General features: G+C 41.3%; 1 protein-coding gene across 9 annotated transcripts in view; it reads right to left on the bottom strand.

Moving 5' to 3' along the window:
• The window catches only part of APBA1 (amyloid beta precursor protein binding family A member 1), a 236,980-nt gene that overhangs the window by 194,484 nt on the left and 23,719 nt on the right, over positions 1 to 18,777 (bottom strand). The window lies entirely within an intron of this gene.

Below are 18,777 nucleotides of genomic sequence, written 5' to 3'. Positions count from 1 at the left end.
AATGACATTGAATACCAGGGCAACTCAAACATTAACTACCACTGAAATGTCATTCTAGGGCTACAAAAAAGCAATTTGGTAAGTACAGTTTATGTTACATTTTTGTTAGGGCCTTTAGATGACATTGCTATTTTTCTAGAATTAATTGGTAGATTCTAAACATAGTTTACAAGTTTATAAGGTCAATGAAGGGCTACAAAAATATTGGTGATACATGTAGTTACACCGATGACAAACAGCTTCAGCCCTGAACTCTGCCAGAAGGTGAAAAGGAGCTTCGCTAGCTCAGATTTTGGCCGTGGAGGTCTTTCTTGACAAATGTACATGAGAGCTATTAGTACTTTTAAAGGTAGATATAAAAGCCAACAGTGGGGATCCAATAAATGAAATTCAAATCAATATCTCCCCATTTTAATATGTTATCACCTTTGCAATCAAGTACTAGGAGTCACAAATTTTATTATAATACACAGGAGAGTAGGAAAGTGCCGTGAGCTAAATAAACATCTCCTGAAAAATATAGAACGGGGAGATGAAATGTGCTACCCTCTTCACTCTGGCAACTGACTTCTGAGAAGCATCTGGCCTTTTTTTGCTGCTTCTATGAATTTATTCTTTAAGACTTGACCAAAACTCCTTAAGAGAATGGAATAGGAACATAAGCTTTCAAAATCTAAGAAAAGAAAGGAATGTTATGATTTTCTGTTCATGTCCTAAGGCATGCCGCAATCATGAAGGCCAACAGCCATCACTTCTCATATTTATTTTCCTACTGATACCAGCCGTAAGTTCCTGACGTTTATAATCCTGGGGCCAGTGAGAGAAAAACAGCATATATAGAAAAAAATACCTTGGATATACTTAGAATGATTATTTTAAATAATGTCTTCACTTCTGCGATTCCTACCTCAGTAATTCTAGCTGTCAGTGCTTAAAAGCACCTTCCAGTCACTATTCAAAACCCTCCACACAATGCGACAGGCAGCTGACCTACTCTTTATTCTCAGAAAGCTCATGCGTTCCATGGGCATTTCTTACAGCACTTCAAAAGCAAATCGTTAGTGAGAATGTAAACAGAACCATACTACACAATAATTACCAAAAATACAGGCACCCTCCACGTGAGAGAGAATTTTTCAAATGTCTCAAAAATTACTATTTTCAAAAAAAAAACTGTGAAGGCTCACCTACACAATGTTTTTTTTTTTTTTCTCTCCCTTTTTTTCATTGTCAAATAACACTGTCTTTTTTTTTTAGGTTCAGTATAGTTCAATGCAGTTAGAGTCACCCTAGGGTTTTTATTTTTTTCCTTCTCTCTCGCTCTGTCAGATTCTAAATAACTGGTCTTCCGTTAACTAGATCTCTGGGGACTGTATCCTTCCTTAGCTGGCCTCTAAGGGAGGACGGGCTTTCTAATTTTACAGCCAAAGCAGAGGAAGGGAGGATGGGATGCTCACTGAGTTCATCTGCTCCAGCTCCCACCCTGACTGTAGAATTCCTTCTACAGCATCTACCATCTGGGAGTTTGTTGTTACAACCTAAAGGACTTTCCTGGGTGACAGACAAGAAACCAAGGGGAAATTCTGTTAATGCCACCTGAAGCACAGATGACAGCTACCCAGATGCTCTGGAACCAAACTCCCCTTCCTCATGACCAAACTCTCTATTGTCTCTCCATTATTCTCAGGGCTCTCTCCTACACCCAGTGTAACCCACAGAAATCCCACAACATGGAAAGAAGCTTGAGAATAAAACACAGATTAGTCCTACAACCAGAAAAAAAGAAAGCCCAAGTTCCTCCATCTTACATCACCACTCACTTGAGCAAAAGACAGGACATCTAAAAGGCAGAAGGCTTACCAGTGGGGAACGAGAAATCTGAGCATGGTGGACAGACCCTGAAGTGACCCCAGTGACCCTCACTGCCTGCTGTTCACACCTTTGAAAAACACCCTCCCCTTGAGTGCAGAAGTGAGCTGTGGCTTGATTCTAACCAAAGAACATGGCAAGGTGATGATATAATGTCACTCCCGCGACTACAAAAAAAAAAAACTACGTTATGGTTTATTGAGAATCTTTCTCAGCAAGCTAGGGCAAAAGAGTCTCCTTGCTGGCTTGATGAAGTAAGCAGCCATCTTGAAGAAGACCACACGGCAAGAAACTGTAGCTGGCTTCCAGCCTCTAGCTAGCAAAATCTGGAGCCCTCAGTCATGTATCCACAAGGAAATGAATTCTACCAGCAACCTGAATGGGCCTGGAAGCAGATTCTTCCCTGGTCAAGCCTCCATATGTGAATGCAGCCCAGTGGATGCTGTGATCGTAGCCTGTGAGACACTGAGCAGAGGACCCAGCTAAACAGTTTCAAGACTCTTAACCGGTAGAAACTGTGAGGTAATAAATGCGTGTTGTTTTAAGCTACTAGGTTTGTGGTAGCTTGTTATACAGAAACGGAAAGCTAAAATGCTGAGAGAAGAAATGAGGGTCGCAAGTCCTACTCTGCCCATCCTTAAAGTAAGTCAGTCATTCTAAGTCTGGCTGAAGACTTCTTTGCTCTCTGTTCTTCTCTGCGGATAATCACAGGAAGCAACATTCAGAGAGAGAGCAAGAGAGCCAGCTGAGAGTGCAGTGTCTACCATTCCAAAGGATCTCTATTAGCTTCTTAGAAGTTCTTCTGTGTCCTATAAGGGAAAGCTTATTAGCCAGCAGAACTTCTTAAGCAGATAATGAAATATAATGGGTAGAATGACATGTTCTAAAATCTAATTATACCATACAGGAAACTTCTAAGTAGCTTTACTTAAAGTATAGAATAGTGAGACACAATCAATTTGTCTTCATCTGCCTATAGCTCATGTTTTTGCAAATAACTATCCACCTATGAGTTCATATAATAGTTCTGGAACAAAAGGGAATTAAAAAGAATGTCTAATGCTGGCTTCTACCTTGAAGGTGTTGTTACAGGGCTGTCATATTTCTTGTGTTAATCTCCTCCTATCTGAACTCTTATGTTTCTTAGACTTTCAGTACTTTCTTCATAGATTTTTTACAGGATAACCAGTTGCTGTCGAATAGATTCTGATTCATAGCAGCCCCAGGTGTCAGAGTAGAACTGTGCCCCATAAGGTTTTCAATGGCTGATTTTTCAGAAGTAGATTGCCAGGCCTTTCTTCCAAGGTGCCAACGGGCAGACCTGAACAGCCAACCTTTTGGTTAGCAGCCATGCTGACAACTTCAAAAATTAACCACAATACTGGGGAAGTCAGCACAACCTGTACAAGGCAAGGTTATCCAAACTCCGTGAGGGACCAAACTGCTAGGTTGAGGGCTGTGGGAACCATGGTCTTGGGGAATATCTAGCTTGATTGGCATAACATAGCTTATAAAGAATATGTTTTACATTCTACTTTGGTGAGTAGCCTCTGGGGTCTTAAATGCCTATAAGTGGCCATATAGGATACTCCACTGGTCTCATCCCTTTAGGAGCAAGGGAGAATGAAGAAAACTAAAGATACAAGGGAAATATTAGTCCAAAGGACTAATGGACCAAATCTACCACAGCCTCCACCAGACTGAGTCCAGTACAACAAGATGGTGCCTGGCTACCACCACTGACTGCTCTGACAGGCATCACAATAGAGGGTCCTGGACAGAGCTAGAGAAAAATGTAGAATAAAATTCTAACTAAAAAATAAAGACCAGACTTGCTGGCCTAACAGAGACTGGAGAAACCCTATGGCCCCAGACACCTTTTCTGCTCAGTAACAAGGTCGCTCCTGAGGTTCACCCTTCAGCCAAAGTTTGAATAGGCCTGTGGAATAAAACAAGACTAAAGGGGCACATCAGCCCTGGGGCAGGGACTGGAAGGCAGGAGGAAACAGGAAAGCTGGTAGTAGGGAACCCAGGGTTGAGAAGGGGAGTGTTGACATGTTGTGGGGTTGTTAACCAATGTCATAGAGCACTGTGTGTACTAACTGTTTGATGAGAAACTTGTTCTGTAAACCTTCATCTAAAGTACAATAAGAAAAACCAAAAAAAATTAACCACAACAGCAACAATGGTGGCACAACACGAAAAATGTAATCAATGTCACTGAATTGCAAATGTGGAAGTTTGGTGAACATTTTGGTGTGTATATTTCACGATAGTTACATAAAAAATTAACCACATAAGGTTGCTTATGTAAAACCATACATAAGGTAACTTATGTAATAAGAGGAGCATAAATGTAGTAAGAATAGCATAAATGCAAAATTAATCAGGAAAGCATAAATGCAAAAATTACAGCTGAAGTCTGAATCAAAACCAATTATCGTTCTTAACCATACCCAATATTTGTTCAGACTTCCAGCAGTTCTTCTCCTTCACTTATCTAATGTCAGTGTCAGATATTTGATTAATGACACGGTTATCTGGCTAAGATTTGCACTACTTGGTTCTTAGTTGGGTTTTCATTTTGCATTATAATTAGCCAGATGATGTTAATGTGAGCCCATTACTGATGTTAACCACAATATATGTTACAGATAGATTACCCTAAGGTTCCTTCCAGGAGCTGTGGTGGCATAGTGGTTAAGTTCTCAGCAGCTAACTGAAAGATTGGCAGTTCGAACCTACCAGCCACTCCGTGGGAGAAAGAAAGATGTGGCAGTCTGCTTCCGTAAAGATTTACAGCCTCAGAAACTGTGGGGCAGTTTTACTCTATCCTACAGAGTTGCTATGAGCAAGAATCAACTCAATAGCAATGGGTTTGGTTTTTGGAAAATTCCTTCTCCACTAATAGCTCATGATGTGAGCTTCCTTGTTGAGTAATATTTATTAAGCATCTATTGGCATTAAGAGGAAACCCTGGTGCTGCAGTGGTTAAGAGCTATGGCTGCTAACCAAAAGATCGGCAATTCAAATCCACCAGGCGCTCCTTGGAAACTCTTTGGGGAAGTTCTGTTCTGTCCTATAGGGTCGCTATGAGTCAGAATAGATTCGGCAGCAATGGGTTTGTTTTTTTAATCTAATAGACATTAAGAAGGGCCCCTAGATGAAGTATTTAAGCACTTGGGTGTTAACTAAAAGGTCGGCAGTTTAAACCCACCAGCTGCTCCAGGGGAGAAAGATGTGGCAATCTACTTCCATAAGATTACAGTGTTGGAAACCCTATAGGGCAGTTCTACTCTGTCCTATAGAATCACTATGAGTCAGAATGAACTTGATGGCAATGGGTTTTTGATATAGGTATTGAGAATTTACATAAAGTAAAATAGACAGAATGTTACCCATATAACAATGGCAGTTAGTTGTATAAAATGGAGCCAGAATCCACATTTTGTGTTACTGTAGATGTTGAAGTTCCAGAAATTTCCAGAGGGACAAGGCATGGCAAAGGTCTGGAAACTGATAGTCCAGCTTAAATCTTAGATCAGGTGTGTTTAAGGCAAGTCAAAACTCTAAAACCTGGGAGTTTGGTGACGTTCTGGATGTAACCAATAACCATGCAACAAATATTTACTGAGCAACTACTATATTCTGGAGCTGTTCTCATGAGGGATTGCAGCAGTAATGAAGACTGACAAGGTGCCTGCTTACATTCCTGTAGGGTACAAATAATTAACAAGCAAAAAAACGAATGATCAAAGTAATTTCAGATAGTGGAAAGCTAAGTTAATTTAAGTGATCACATTGGTGAGGTGCTACTCCTTGCCAGGTGGGTTCTGATGCTTGAGATACATCAGTGAACAAGGCGGACATGTATTCCTGCTTCAAGGAGATCACAACCTACAGGGGTGAAAGGCAACAAAACAAGCAGGTAAATTATATAGTGTGTTAAAAGGTGATATGTGCTAAGAGAGAGGGAGAGAGAGAAGTATACACGCAATTGGAAGGTATGTGGAGAGGCAAGGGTCATAATTCTTAATGGGGCAGTTAGGGTAGGCACCATTAAGAAGGTGACATCTGAGCAAAGATTTGAAGGAAGAAACACACTATAAAGGAGATAAATACTATGACAGAGGTAAAACTGGATTATAAGATGGAATGAGACTACTTTAGACCTAATGGTCAGGAAAGTCCTTCTAAGGAGGTGACGTTCTAGCTAAGACCTCCATGTCAAGAAGGAGCCAGTTGGAGAAATTCTGAGAGTGTAGCCTTCGGACACCCTTTTAGCTCAGTAATGAAGTCACTCCTGAGGTCCACCTTTCAGCAAGATTAGACAGGCCCAAAAAACAAAACGAGACTAAAGGGGCACACCAGCCCAGGGGCAAGGACTAGAAGGCAGGAGGGGACCAGAAAGCCGGTAATAGGGAACCCAAGGTTGAGAAGGGAGGGTGTTGACACGTTGTGGGGTTGTTAACCAATGTCATAAAGCAATATGTGTACTAACTGTTTAATGAGAAGCTAGTTTATTCTGTAAACCTTCATCTAAAGTACAAAAAAAAAAAAAAATGGGAGCCAGTCATACATAGATCTGCCGTCCATCGTAGGACCCAGCATACCAGGGAAAAAGAACTGCAAATGCAAAGGCCCTAAGGCAGGACCAAGCTTGACATGTTCCAGGAACAGGGGAGAAACTAGAGTGACTGGGCAGGATGACCAAAAGCCAGAGACATGGGTGGGGCCAGATCACGTAGAATTAAGTCAAAGGGTCAACTTTCTCCCTCTCTCTGCTTCACTGTTATCTTCTCCCTGTCTATGGGACCAGCTCATCAGTTTCAAACACATTGTTATTTCCTATCTTCACAAAACTACCCACTCCTAATAACACAGCCCTGTAGGGACCATTGATTCCTCTCTTCCCTCACAGCCAAGCCTCTCCAGGGAGTAGTCCAGACAGGCTACCTCTACCTTCTGGCCTCCCATTTCCTTTCCAGTTCCCTCTAATATGGATCCACTCCTAGCCTTCCCTAATACTGCTCTTGCTAATGTCATCAATGATCTCTGCATGGTCAAATCTGAGGGACACTTGACCTGACTTTAGTTGACTTTCTGCTGCCTATGGAATAGGTGACCATGCTCTCTTTCTGGAAATTGTCCTCTCCCCTCTCATCCCCACAGCCATGCTCATTTTCTCCTACATATCTGGCCTCTCCTCAGCTTCTCTCCCTGGAAATGACCCATAAGTGTACGTGTTCATGTGAAAAGAATACTTAGGGATTTTGGTTAGGTGAAAGCTCATTCATTAGCCTTGGTGGCCTTGACCCAGGGCAAGTCACCTTGTCTCCAAGAAACACTACAGTGGAGAAGAGGGAGCTTGAGAGCGAGTGAGCCCTAGGCTTGCACTTTCTAACTGTGTGGACTTGGCAAGAAACCACGTTGTCATGGATTGAATTTTGTTCCCCCAAAATATGTGCCAACTTGGCTAGGCCATGATTCCTAGTATTGCATGATTGTCCAACCATTTTGTCATCTGATGTGATTTTCCCATGTGTTGTAAATCCTACCTCTATGATGTTAATAAGGCAGGATTAGAGACAGTTATATTAAGGAGGTAGGACTTAATCTACAAGATTAGGTTGTGTCTTAAACCAATTTCTTTTGAGATATAAAAGAGAGAATTGAGCAGAGAGACGTGGTGACCTCATACCACCAAAAAAGATGCCCCAGAAACAAAGCTCATCCTTTGGACCTGAGGTCCCTGCTCTGAGAAGCTCCTCAACCAGGGAAAGATTAACGACAAGGACCTTCCCCAGAGCTGAAAGGAAAGCGTTCCCCTAGAGCTGGTGCCCTGAATTTGAGCTTCTAGCCTCCTAGACTTATAGAGAATAAATTTCTCTTTGTTCAAGTCATCATCTTGTGCTATTTCTGTTAGAGCAGAAATACTTAGATGACTAAGACAGACTTCTTCCTTCAGTACCATTGGTTCTTGATCATATGCTACCTCTTGAAATGGCTGAACGTTATCCAACTCTTTTTGGTGCAGTGACTCTGTATATTCCTTCCATCTTCTTTTGATGCTTCCTGTGTCGTTCAATAATTTTCCTGTAGAATCTTTCAATATTGCAACTCAAGGCTTGAATTTTTTCTTCAGTTCAGATGACTAAGACACATGTCTACAGGCTTCAGTTTTCTCACCTGTAAAATGGGGATCTTAACAGTTGCCTTGAGGGCTGTTGTAAAGATTAAGTAATTTATCATTCTCAAGTTCTCCCACCAGTGCCTAGTTCTTGGTAAATGCTATTCTGTTGTTACTTTTCTCCTTAGGCTCAGAAGAGTGCCTTTTGTCTGAATAACAGAGAAAAGAAAAATAACAAAGAAGAGGAAGACAAAAGTCATTACTAAACTGTTCTGGGTCACTGCTAATGACCCACAAACAAATTAATTTTACCCTGTTGTTGTTGTTGTTAGGTGCCATCGAGTCAGTTCTGACTCATAGTGACCCTATAGGACAGAGTAGAACTGCCCCATAGGGTTTCCAAGGAGCACCTGGTGGATTTGAACTGCTGATCTTTTGGTTAGCAACCGCGTTCTTAACCAAGATGCCACAAGTGCTCCAAACCTAAACTTTGAAAGTGTGGGAAGAGACTCCAAACACATAAGATTTCTTAAAATCTCTTTTCAAGTGTTCAGTTCAATTACTGAACCCTCCAAGTGTATTTTATTTACTTTTACCTTATTGAGTGAGAGGCAGTCCACGGTAACAGTGTGGCTGTAGAGCAGATTTCAATCCTGCTCTCCCCCTCCCTAGTTGGGAGACTTCAGGCAGATAGCCTAAGCTCCCTATGCTTCGGTTTCCTCATTGTAGTACCTGTCTCATGGGATTGCTTGGAAAATCAAATACATTAATATAGATGAAGTATTTTGAACAGTACCTGGCACAAAGTAAACTCCCAGTAAATATTGAGGTGACAATGACAACGACGACTACAATTACTAGTCCAACTATCTTAGGAGTTCCCACTTCAAACCCATGAAGTGATTTGAAGTCAGGCATCTGAATTACTTGTCCATAGGTATCATCTTCCTTTATAAAACAACCCAGGTTTATATTCACTATACTCATTGCTGTCAATTCCAACTCATATTCACTATAGGAAATAGGTTTGTTGGATATTTTGCATTTGTCCCTCTGGATCTACCCTCCCCCTGTTCTGTGCAGCAGAAGGCTGACCTTCTCTATCAGTGGGCTCCCTGGTCTCAGGTTTCAGGTTGCACTGAGCCAATGAGAGGCTCTGCAGGAGACAGGAGAGAGGAAGGAAAGCAAGTTCGAAAATGACCTTTTTAAAGTTTTAAAAAGCAAAGGTGTCACTTTGATGACTAAGGTGTTGTCTGACCCAAGCCATAGTCTTTTCAGTTGTCTCAGCTGCATACAAAAACTGGACAACGAAAAAGAGGACAGAAGAAAAACTGATGAATTCGCATGGCGTTTTGGTGAAGAATACTGACTATACCACGGACTGCCAGAAGAATGAAAAAATAGTAGAAATACGGCCAGAATGCTCCTTAGAAGCAAGGATGACAAAACTTCGTCTTGCTTACTTTGGACATGTCATCAGGAAAGACCAATTGCTAGAAAAGGACATCATGTTTGGACAAGTAGAGGGTCAGCAAAAACAAGAGAAACCCTCAATAAGATGGACAATAGCCACAACAATGGACTCAAATGGTACAGGACCAGGTGATGTTTTGTTCTGTTATATGTAAGGTCACCGTGAGTCAGAGCTGACTCCAAGGCAGCGAACCACAAGCTTCCTCCTTGCTGGGTCCTAAAAGCCACAGCCCCTGCCAGGCTGCCCTCTCTTACAGCTACAGCTACTTTCTTCAGGGTTTGGTAATCCTCCCTCTCCTGGCCCTCTCAGGCCTCAGTGGGGTAAAGGCTTGCCACGTTGCAAGCTCCAAGATGCCTCACCATCTCTTGTTGTTTTCCTTAGCCCTGAACATATGATTTTAAATTTAATCTCTCCTAAATTACCTGCTTGTCTCCAAGTCAGACCCAGACTGACACATAGGTCAAGCTTAGTGACATATGGCCATGCAAAACACGAAGGAGAGGTAGCACCTTGAACACTGTATATGTGAGAGAACAGCAGCTGAGCCAGAAGGCTGCCACTCTCACTCTACTGCCCACCCTTCCCATTCAAACTGGGAAACTTCTCGAAAGCAAAGTGAGTTTCAGTCTTCGAGGCCTTCTAATCTCTCAGCATTTGCTGTCCTTGCTGACCTTCTGTTCCAGTAAATGTTATTTCCTATGACAACTCGCGGGAGGAGAGGGCTTGCTGGTACACCATCTCTTGCGTGATCAAAGTTTCCTCCCCTCCACTTTGAATCCACTGAAGCATTTGCTGCCATGCCCTTGAGAATAAGTTCAAATACAAATTTCTCTAATGCTACCTCATCTCCTCCAAGCTGGCCTAGCAGAACTGAAGTCAAAAGATAAGTCCTGGAGCTCTCCCTGTTCACAATGAAGCCATCAGTAACTCCGACTGCCCTAAGGTTGCAGTTCTTAATTACCATCAGAAGCTTAATTTTGGAAGGAGATACCGGCACCAGCTTTCAGCTTCACATTATGAATTAATCGTTAATTGCATCTCTAGGTCATATTCTACATGAAAGATTACTCAATAAATGTTTGTGGGCTGTTTTAGAGATAAACTACCTACCCAAGTAAATACAATGGCAAAGCATGTTTCAAGGCCACGCCTTTTGCAGACCCAGGTGAAGGAACAGTTCTAATAAAGGACTAGTTTGTGGTCAAATATGTAAAAAATTTATATTTCTCTTGAATAACACTTTCTGTTATGGGGACTCAAAACACGTAAGAGCAAAAGTGATATAAAACAAAGATCTTCAATGCTGTCATGATATTAAAAAAATCTTAATCATAAACAATAAATGCCGAAGTTACATTTGAGTAGGAAAAATGGATAATGTCTGAAAATAGGGCCAGATAGAAGGTGTTCAGCATAGGAAAAAGGCAGCCAGGACATATGAGATATATAAAGGAGGAAGCTTCAGGACAATCAGGCTGACATCATGTTCAAGTGTGGCACAGAATTCATGAACCATGACATCACCGTGAGCACCTTGTTGAAGGATCCGTGAGCAGCACCAGCAACCTCTGAAATGCTGTTATTTTTCCCAAAACACAATACGACTGATGAGCTGTAATTTTATTTACTCAAGAGATATGTTGTGAAGAGCTGTGTACAAATCAGATCTTTGCACAGAGAATCATCTAGCTTTATGAACGGAACACTCCAGTGAATATTTTGTGAAGTGAATAATAAAGCCCTTGCCCTTGGCCTTCTCTTCTTTTATGTGTATGAAATTAAATAGTTGGCGGTGTGTGCGTGTGTTTAAATAGTTTAAAGAATCATTCAGGTTTGAAGTCAGTAAAAGATTCTGAAGTGATTAAAGGTCACATCAAATATTCACTAAGAAAGGACCATTCTGGTGTCCGCCCAAGCAAAGACATGAAAAATCCATTACTTGAGATGTCTCAGTGTCCCTTCAGAAGGTCAGTGGAAAGGAGATAGAAGATGTAATCTTTATGAAGTTCAAGAGAATAGCACAGAGAGACAGGCTGGGACAGGGCTTCTCAAACAGCAGGGTCCATGGCCCTGGTCTCTAGAATTGTACGAGAATCTGTACAGGTTTTGGTTCCTATGATAATTCAATCCTCTGTTCCCACCACTTACACTAAATTCATTCATTAGTTACAAACACACAAGTTTCTTTTTTTGCAAGGGCAATGTGCAATTAAAAGACATTTTTATCAGGTGGACACTTGAGACTATGTTGGCACCTCCTGCCTGGAGGGGAGATGAGAGGGTGGAGGGGGTTAGAAGCTGGCAAAATGAACACCAAAAGAGAGAGTGGAGGGAGAGAGCAGCCTGTCTCATCAGGTGGAGTGTAGTTGGGAGTGTGTAGCAAGGTATATATGCGTTTTTGTGTGAGAGACTGACTTGATTTGTAAACTTTCACTTAAAGCACAATAAAAATTATTTAAAAAAAAAAAAAGACATTTTTATATCATGATTTCCAGTGACCAGTTTTTAACGGACGCCTGCAGACCAGTGAAGTCACATGGATCTATGCAAGTATTTCCCTTTTGAAAGGGATTTATAGTCCTGTAGTGCTGAATGTGAACTGGAAGGATCAAGACGAACTCATGACGTATTTTATCTTTTTCTAAAATACACATTTCCTAATTCTGCCCATTAAATTGGCCTAGAAATAATGAGCAACCCAGTCCCTTTTCCATATCTCTCATCTAGCTCTAATGAACTGTGGTCTCTAAATACCATTTCCTATTAAAAGAAATCAGGGTTTTTAGAAGAAATGGCTGATTCCAGGTCCAGGGTGGGAAATGTAAATCAAGAACCTGGATCATCACATCATTACCCGAAACGAATGGATCTAACAAAGACTACAAGGATTCAGGAGCCAACTTTAAGACATTCCTACAGGCCAAAGATGAGACAATTGGAATATCAATAACTATAAAAGATGAAAACACATCAAATGGCACTAAAAACAACAGTAATACCAATAAAATCTCCCCTTCCTCACTAGTTACCTCTGGAGGATGATAGCAAATCAACTTATTATTTTGAAAACTGGAAAAAGATAAAGAATCAAGCAGAAGCACGGCAAGGGTGGAGCAGAAGGGGGTGCTTGCCTATGGGTGCAAGTCCAAGGGGGCACCAGATGAGAGGCAGAACATTCTGAGGTGCCACAAATATGAAAGGCACTTGACTGAGGCAGCAAGATAAAAGGTGGGGAAAGTGTCTCTGCTTACACTTTGCTGCTATCAATGTCCATTCATCTTGAAATTGGGGGTGGGGGATCAACTTAGAGATTGCCCCTGGGCACTAGTTACCCTCCCTACACCTCTGGAATCAAGCATTTATCCTGCCGTGCCAGTATGCACTATACTTCAGGGTAACCAGATTGACAAGGAGCAGTTTCTCTTTTTCAGAAGTCTAGTTATTAAATGAGGGACTGGTAAAATTAGAAAGTCATCATTTTTCAACTTTTAATAAATTAATGGATTTAAGCAAACTACTTATGAGGTAATCTTGCCAAAACAACTGAACCTGAAGCTGATGAAGCTTCTAGATCTGATTATTAATTTATACAAAATGTAAACGACGGAGGACCATGTTAAATGACACCACAGTGGACAGTCAACAAAATCCAGATTATGGAACATTCTACAGGGAAATAGACCTGGTTCCTTCAATAAACAGATTGCAAAGAAAAGAGAGAAAGAACAGAAAATATAATGGAAATAAATTTGATCCAGATACTAACCAACCTATTTTGCAATACAGATATAGACATATGTGTGTGTGTGTATTTATGTGGATAGATAGACCTGCGCCATCCTCACAATCGTTGCTATGTTTGAGCTCATTGTCCCAAACACTGTGTCAACCCATCTCGTTGAGGGTCTTCCTTGTTTTCACTGCCCCTCTACTTTACCAAGTATGATGTCCTTCTCTAGGGACTGGTCCCTCTTGATAACATGTCCAAAATAAGTGAGATAAAGTCTCGCCATCCTCGCTTCTAAGGACCATTCTGGCTGTACTTCATCCAAGACAGATTTGTTCTTTCTTCTGGAAGTCCATGGTATATTCAACATTCTTTACCAACACCATAATTCAAATGCATCAATTCTTCTTTGGTCTCCCCTATTCAATGTCCAGATTTTGCATGCATATGAGATGACTGAAAATACAATGGCTTGGGTCAGTTGCACCTTAGTCCTCAAAGTGACATCTCTGCTTTCTAACATTTTAAAGAGGTCTTTTGCAGATTTGTCCAATGCAAATAATATATATGTATATGAGTCTCAGTAGCTAAGAGCTACGGCTACTAACCAAAAGATCAGGAGTACAAATCCATCAGCCGCTCCTTGGAAACCCTATGGGGCAATTCTACTCTGTCCTATAGGATTGCTATGAGTCAGAATTGGCAACAGGTTTAGTTGTTTTTTTTAAATAGACACACACATGCATACATACACACCCTAAGACTATTACACACATCTTATATGCATATATTTAAAAAGTTGCTTTAAAATTACTAGGAAATCATTACAATTTTGGGGTACAGTATTTTATGACTAGGAAATCATAAAACTGAGTGTGAGCCCTCTTGTTTGGGAAATAAAGTAATTTTGGAGACAGGACAATAATGCTAATACGGTACCTAACTACTTCTTGGGGGGCAGTTTAGAATTGTTAGGAGTCATGTAATTCACAAAAGCCTGATCAATAATATAATCTTATATTTGGAAATTAAGAAAACATTTAATGTATATGATGCTATTTGAAGAGACAACATTTGTTGATTTCTTACCAAATGCCAGGTTCTATGCTGAATATATTACACAAAAACCATAGGAATAGGTCTTACTATCCCCATTTCTCAGAAGTGTGTAAGTGGCTGCTCAAGGCTATACAGCTAGTAAGTGATAGACCAGGACACAATTTCAGAAATTGTGTGACTCTCAGCCACATCACTATTCTGCCTCAAGTAAAGCTGGGACAACTCTTCTTGGATTTTAGGTATACATGGGAGATGCATGACTTTTAATCAGGATTTGGTATAGAGTGGTTGGAAATGAAAAAGTCCTTAAGAAACATTTTGAGACTCTCCTGGGGCAACATGAGGTTTTATGTTGATTAGGGCACAGGTTTTAACAGATGAGATAACAGTACCTTACAGCCTAACATAAAACAATAGAGAAGAATCAATGAAACCAAAAGTTGGTTCTTTAAAAAGATCAATTGAATTCATTAACCTCTAGCTATTGATCAAGAAAAATAGAGAAGGCACAAATTACCAATATTAGAAATGAGATGAGACATCATCACAAAGCCTACAGACATTAAAAAGATAATAAGGGAATATTACAAACAACTCTATGCAATAAATTTGATAACTTATGGGAAACAAATTACTTGAAAGACATCTACAAAACTTCACTCAGGAAGCAGTAGATAACCTGAGTATCCCTCTATCTATTAAAGAAACTGAAGTCATAGTTATAAACTTCCCCACAGAGAAAACTCCAGACCCAAGAGGCCTCTCTGGTTGATTCTGCTGAACAGTTAAGGAAGAAACAATGCTGATTTCACACAAACTCCTCCATAATAACAGAAGAGGAAAGAGCTCATTATATGAAGCAGGCCTTACCCTGATACCAAACCTGGACAAACTCATCAAATTATACACTTTAAAAAGGTGAATTTTACTGTAGGTAAAGCATGCCTCAACTAAAACAAAACAAAACAAAAAAGCATAACAGTAGATTGGAAGTAAACATTACAGCTGAAAATGCTTCCCTGGGTGCGGAGAGCAATTCTATTCTTTGAGGCCCACAATCTCCCTATAAAAGTCTTTCTCACCTGCCCAGTCCCGATGGCTTTGCCCTCCTCTGAACGTCAACAGTCCCCTTTCCACATTTCTCTTCTGGCATAAATTGGTATCTGAGTCAGTTGCCACTGGCTGAAATAAATAGGGGCTCATTGAGCTGGATTAAGTAAATGGAAATTTACTACAAGGACAGCTGCATCTCTGGAAAGTTTGGAACAAGGAATTGGTACATTTTGCACTGGGTTGTTTTTTTCTGTTTGTTTTTTCTCTCCTACTCAAGGCCCGTGGTCTCTCATGTCTCTTTCACCTCATGTCTACCTCATATCTCTTCCTCTTTCCTGCTCCAGGCTGCTTCTCTATGCACATAGGCCAAACGTGGCCATCCCAGCCCTGCCTGGCCTCTTATCACTTTAATGACCAACAGACTAGTCTCTAAGTCTCTCATCCAAGTTCTCAGGAGTATTTGATTGATTCATCTTGAGGTCCAATTGGCTATTGCCACAGAGCCCATGTCCCAAAGCCCAATATCCAGTGAGCAGGGGCTAACTGCAGGATACAGGGAATACGGGAAGAAATGATCAGCCCACAAGGCCCTACCTAAGCTGACCCCGACTACTACATATCATTCTCTTTTCTTTCTCTCAGCTTCTTGGTATTCGCTCAAGTACTCCAGGCATGCTCTGCCTCTGGGCCTTTGCATTTGCTGTTTCCTTTGCCTGGAGGGCTCTTCCCACAGATATTCACAAAGCTTGCTCCCTCACTTCATCAGCCATCTCAAATGTCACCCTCTCTGAGAGGCCTCCCCTGACCACTGTCTCTAAAACAACAACCCTATGCTACTTGCTTTACCTCAGAGTATTGAAAGACCTAACATGATAATAAGGAGCACTGGTGGCACGGTGGTTAAGTGCTCTACTGCTAACTGAAAGATCAGGAGTTCGAACCCACCAGCCACCCTGGAGAAAGACGTGGAAGTCTGCTCTTGTACAGATTAACCCATTGTCATCGAGTCAATTCTGACTCCTAGCAACACTACATGACAGAGTAGAACTATCCCATGGGGTTTTCCAAACTATAACCTTTACGGAAGCAGACTGCCATCTTTACAGAAGCAGACTGCCACATCTTTCTCCCGTGGAGCCACTGGTGCCAGTTTGTAGCCGAGTGCTTAACCACTGTGCCAGCAGTGCTCCATTCAGTACATGGGAGCTAAAAATGAAAACTTTGCCTTGGACAATGTAATAATAGTGAGCACTCACTACTGTGGTACCATAATGGGGGCTGGAGCAGAAGAGGTGAACAATCCTTACACAAGGCCAAAGCAGATAAGCACAAGGATTAAAACATCCACACAGATAACTAATGAAACAGAATAGGAGAAGTGAACCAGGAGGAAAAAAAATTGCTTTTCAAAGTCTAGGAGAGCAGGGTGAAATAGATTCTGGGTGTGGGATGGCGGAGGTGCTAGGAAAAAGTGGAATATAAAAGGCCTTGAAGAATGGAAGGAGAAATACTTAGAACCGAATTAGAATGAACACATTACATATGAAAATTCTAGAGATGCAGCAAAAACAGTAGTTAGAGGAAAATTTATAGCCTTAAATACATTTATCAGGAAACAAAGAACGTTTAAAAATAAATGAGCTAAGCATTCAAGTCAAGAATCTGGAAAAACAAAAAAAGGGCAAACCCAAAGAAACAAAAGAAAGGAAATAAAAAGAATCAGTAAACTAGAGAACTACAAAAACAACCAATAATAAAGATTAACAAAACCAAAAGCTGTTTCTTTAAAAAGGTTTGATAAGACAGCTCCCAAGACTGGGAGAGAAAAAGACAATTCAAATAGAAGAAAACAGAATGACAGAGGAGACATAACTACAGAAACAGCAGAGGTTCGTTTGTTTGTTTTTAAAGAGTGGAAAATGTTTTGACAAATGGAGATGGGGTAGGCACTCCAGGAACAAGACACAGCGTGGCCAAAGCCTGGGGTTAGGTATACTCGGAAAACCACAAGTAATTGCTCTGACTAGAGGAAGCTGGGGATGTCTGTTAAGAAATGTAGAACAATGCTGAGTGGGTAGCCAGGGTCCTAATGGTGAAGCCCCCTGAAAGCCAGATTTTCATCTGTGAGGAGTAGGGAGCCATTGAACGTTCCTGAGCTGGGGTAGGTAATGGTGGCTGGTTGTTGTTAGTTGCTGTCAAGTCGATTCCAACTCATGGCAACTCTATGTGTTTCAGAGTAAACTGTGCTCCATCAGGTTTTCAAAGCTGCAATCTTTCAGAAGCAGAGGTAGCTTCAGTGATGGCAGGGCTGGTAGTTGTGATAAAATTAAGGTCCTGACACAGAAGTCTTGTGGCATCAACGGCTCAGCAGAGGCGACTTTTCCTCATCAGACCACTTCTGAGGCTTGGTTTTGGGTGCTGTTCCAAGAAGCTCTCCTTCAGCCTGGCTCTCTAGCTCTTCCAACAATTCTGCCAGCTACGCAATCACTTTCTGCTCAGTCAGCCAGTCACTTTCTGTTGCTTGCACCTAAGAGTCCTGATGAATACACATTAATACCATAAATGTTATATTTTACCTTTAAATCACACACATGAATATCCGTTCACCAATCTTAGGACAAGGTGAAAACAAGTACTCTGACACATCAGCAAGCTGAAAATAAGATATGTTTTATTTTGATAAGTGCCTAAATAAAGAAGTTCATTAAAAACTTATTTACGACATTGTTAAGTGGAAAGAGGGAGAATACAAAATCGTATATATGCTGTGTTTTTGTTAAACACACACACATGCATACAAAGAATACACAAAAATGCCAACAGTCATTACCTTGGGCTGGTGGGATAATGAGCGATATTTATTTCCTTACATACATTTTATCATTTTTACCATGCACGTGTAATTCTTGCATGACCAAAAACAAAACCTATTTTAAGAACATGTCAGTTTTTTCCTGCAGGTATGCTGATCATTGCTTTCCATCCCTGTTGGAGCCTTCTAGGAGAAACTTCCTTCTCTTGGTCTGCCGTTCCCACAGGGATTGCACTGGAGTACTGCCCCTGCTCTCTCTAGCCCCACTCCACCCTCACCCACTCTCTTCATGGGAGGGAGTCTCCTGTATGATCGGCCAGTTTGAGGGAAACTACTGAGCATGCCCAGCTTAAACCCTTCGTCTCCTTTCCCATCTGCCTGCCTAAGGAGGTGTGCGTTCTGGTCCACTCTGCCCGTGAGTGAGCTTAACAAGCAGTGCTGGCCCTGCTGCGCCAGGGCTGAGAGCATCAGTGAGGCTAGTTCCAGAGTCCTTTGTGGTCACATGCCTAAGTCCCAGTTTTCAAGGGGCTTTATCAGTAACCGAGCTCCCTCGGTCTCCTGTGTTTTGTTTCTTATCTGGTTCCAAAATTGGGAAAGATTTAAGGGATGCGATTGAGTGGTTGCAGACATGCCCTCGCCTGGACCCAGAGACC

This window comes from Loxodonta africana, chromosome 9, assembly GCF_030014295.1.
Source record: "Loxodonta africana isolate mLoxAfr1 chromosome 9, mLoxAfr1.hap2, whole genome shotgun sequence".
Taxonomy (NCBI): Eukaryota; Metazoa; Chordata; class Mammalia; order Proboscidea; family Elephantidae; genus Loxodonta; species Loxodonta africana.
This window is presented reverse-complemented; position numbering and strand designations above follow the sequence as displayed.